Raw genomic sequence first — 3,526 nt, 5'->3', positions numbered from 1 at the left:
CTTTCTTTCTTTCTTTCTTTCTTTCTTTTGTTGCATATGTTACTGCTTTACATTCCTCCCCACAGTATTTTTTCATCTACTTTATGACTGCAGTAGTTTTATCATCCCAGTGTATGCTGTATCCACTCTGAAACTGTAATTCACCAATCAGCTCAAATGTGTCTCTGTTTTGATAATCATTAATTTGTTTCAGCTACACAACCACTCTGATAAGGGACAAAATCTACTTCACCAGTCATCTATGTCATACAGTCATATATATTCATACATATGACAAAATACTCTTCCTAAGACATTTCTTATTTTCTCTTCTCAAGTGACCTGTCCATCTATCTAAGGTACCACATAACATTTAAAACTTACAATATTGTGTTTAATTCATGAACACTTTTTTGTCTATCTATGGAGACTTGCGTATAGACTTGAAATGTATTGGGAGTTTTCTTTATCTCTCATTCTATACCTAACACCTGTTCCTAAGAATCCCCAGGTGATAGCCATGGTGACTGGCTGGTCTCCTACTGAGTGGCTGGGGTTTTCCAAAAGTGAGGGTTGGTGTTCCATACCATACCATGTGCCCTGTTTGTATTCCTTCTTTGTCCTCTGTATTATATTCTATGTAAAGATGGTGCTGGGGTGGGATCTACTTCTTATTCCCTAAAAGTGATGAGGAGTGACACTGGGCAGCATTGATTTGCTCCTTAGAGATGGCTGGGTTCCTGTGGATGAGTGGGCCATGCTGTGCTTTGTCAAGGATGGTGTTTGGTATTGTGATGACTCTTGCCACAATCAAGTGCCTCCCACAGAGTAGTGGAGTACCTATGTATGGTGTTGACCCAAGCTGTCCAGGTCTCATCCAATGCCTTAATATGATTTAGATGATCAAAATGGTTTAACTCACCATTTAATCAGCTGACTGATTTGAATGGAGAAGTATGTAATGTGTTGTAGCCTAACCATCCCTGCCAGCATGGTCAGATTCTTGGTAGTAACCTGAAATGCTCCTAGGTAGTGAGTATCATTGCACATAATGATCTTTACTTTGTCAGTAATTCAATGATACTGAATATTACTCTACTGGATTTTGCTCACCACTGCTTGGTAACTTTTGGCCATAATCCCAGGTCTGGAATGATATGAAGCCATGTTTTTACATTCCATATGAGACAGGCAAGCACTATGCTTTGCCTGACTGATACCTGTACTATACATTTATGACCCCAGGTAGTTCATCACTCTCTCTCTCTCTCTCTCTCTCTCTCTCTCTCTCTCTCTCTCTCTCTCTCTCTCTCTCTCTCTCTGTTTGGAATTATACTGTATATTAGGAAATATCATTAAAGAGTGTGTGTGTAAAAAGTGTTTGCATTATTGTGCATTTGATGTTATAGCCCCAGGTTCTTAAAGTTTTCTAGTTTCATGATTTATAAAGATTGCTATTTTTAATAAAGTTATTGAAATTGTTATTGAGTGTTTTTTATTGAACTCATTAGCTTTGTAATAGTGTGCGTCTCATCATGCATTCATTAATGATGTAGAGTGGAAATGTCCACTCCTATCATGCATAATATCAATGCATTATTGGTTTATGTTGTTATTTGTGTATAAATTGTAAAGTTATGCCAGTCTATTTTAGTACAAACTAAATATCAGCTGGAAGAGAGGACAGGTAATGGCACACTAAAACACAGGAAGGGACAATGATATAACCAATTTAACAATACACAGAGGAAGAAGAATGAGAAAGCAATAAAAATGGATTATTTAATGGATGATTAATAGACCCTCATTTGTAATGTTATTTCAAGCAAGAATATTAAAAGAGACAGCTGGCTTGCCCTTTGTACTTGTTCAGCTTGCCCTTAGCACTTGTTCATACATGACAGAATGAGAGATCTATGGGTGGGGGTGACACCTGGAAATGGGTATGATTCATGAAGGGATTGATTGATTGGTTGACTGACTGATTAAGAAAAAAAAACGTAGCAGTGGAGGGTGGGGGGGGGGGGAAGGCGCCCCCAACTTTCCAGTCATATATGGCGTGGAAGGGACAATACCAGCAAAGAAAAATATGAGAAAATGCATAATTTACTACAAAACCCAAAATGCGAAATAAAACCTTGCCAAATTGAACCTTCCCACGAAGGTAATGAATGGAGTTTTGATGCAATGAGCCACAGTTACTTAAAACACTCAACAAATATAACACCTGCCAAAAAAATAAAATAAATAAATAAAATCAATCAATAAATAAAGATAAAAACGCGAGAAAACCTTTAAATTATCACAACGCGAAATATACACACACGCTAAACTGGATGCGTCATTAATTAATACCCCCCCAATAGTTTATAGCCCCTCCCCTATTCATTGCTCCCCCCCCCCCCTCCCTGCCTTGAGGAACACCTTCACTTATGGCCTGCTGTTGGGTCAGATTTGAGCCATTTTAACCTCGAATTACATACAATACATACATACATATCGTCTCCTTGCAATAATTATAATAGTCTTCCTGGCTTAATTTTTGTTTATTCATTATTCCTTATGTATTTATTAATTATTTGTCATTTGTCTAATTCCTTGTTTTATTTAGCCTCGGTATTTAACTAAGCATTTTTTTTTTTTTCACTTTCTGACTGTGGCCCTTGCAATGAATGGCTTAATTGTTTATTTACTGTTCCTTACGTGTTTATTGATTATATGTGAGTTATTTATTTGATATTCATGATTTTTTTTTTAACTTCGTATTTCTTTATATGATAGTTTTATCTTTTCGTGTTTTCTGGCTTAAGTTTTGTTTATTACTCCTTGTTTGTGTTATTAGGTGTGTCATTAATTATTTGTCTTATTTCTCGTAGTTTAATGGATTTTTTAGCACTTTAATTATTAGAGTTCCTCACCAGTCATTTTATGAGAGAGAGAGAGAGAGAGAGAGAGAGAGAGAGAGAGAGAGAGAGAGAGAGAGAGAGAGAGTCTAAATGAATGATAAAAAAAATAATAATCAGTTACAGTATTTTATTTATAAACAAGAACAATTCATGATAATAATAATAATAATAATAATAATAATAATAATATTTAAATACAAGGAGGAAAATGTGTAATAATAATAATAATAATAATAATAATAATAATAATAATAATAATAACAATAACTGCTTTTATCTTACTCACACAGATAAATAGTTTTATAAATAGTTTATTGACCATAAACATTGTGTACATACACACAAAATTAAATAGAACAGATAAAAATTTCAAAATGTAGTCAGTGACACACAGAAGACTGGTGACAAAACCTACTAAAGCCCATTAAATGATTGGGTGTCTCAAGTTTCCACATCATCAGTGGAACACTGCTTCTGAGCACTCAGGGATGGACAAGCTTTTCATGGCTTGTGTGAATGGAGACAAGACGTGTAGGGGATTTATTTGTTCTGTTTTTTCTTGTCCTACTCTCTCTTCCTCCCTCTTGACTCTTCCTTTGCTTCATCCTACTCTTTCTCTTGCTCATTCTTTCTCTCTCTCT

The 3,526-nt window shown here is 35.3% G+C and overlaps 1 long non-coding RNA gene across 1 annotated transcript in view; it reads right to left on the bottom strand.

The window, feature by feature from the left end:
• Positions 1-2,998: 2,998 nt before the first annotated feature.
• LOC135089361 (uncharacterized) overlaps positions 2,999-3,526 on the bottom strand; it is a 9,562-nt gene continuing 9,034 nt past the window's right edge. The window contains exon 7 of the long non-coding RNA XR_010261477.1: positions 2,999-3,526. This exon is cut by the window's right edge and continues 1,175 nt beyond it. This is a non-coding gene — a long non-coding RNA (uncharacterized LOC135089361).

Source organism: Scylla paramamosain, chromosome 32 (assembly GCF_035594125.1).
Source record: "Scylla paramamosain isolate STU-SP2022 chromosome 32, ASM3559412v1, whole genome shotgun sequence".
NCBI classification, from domain to species: Eukaryota; Metazoa; Arthropoda; class Malacostraca; order Decapoda; family Portunidae; genus Scylla; species Scylla paramamosain.
Note: the sequence above shows the minus strand (reverse complement) of the source record. Positions and strands in the feature narration are given on the sequence as shown.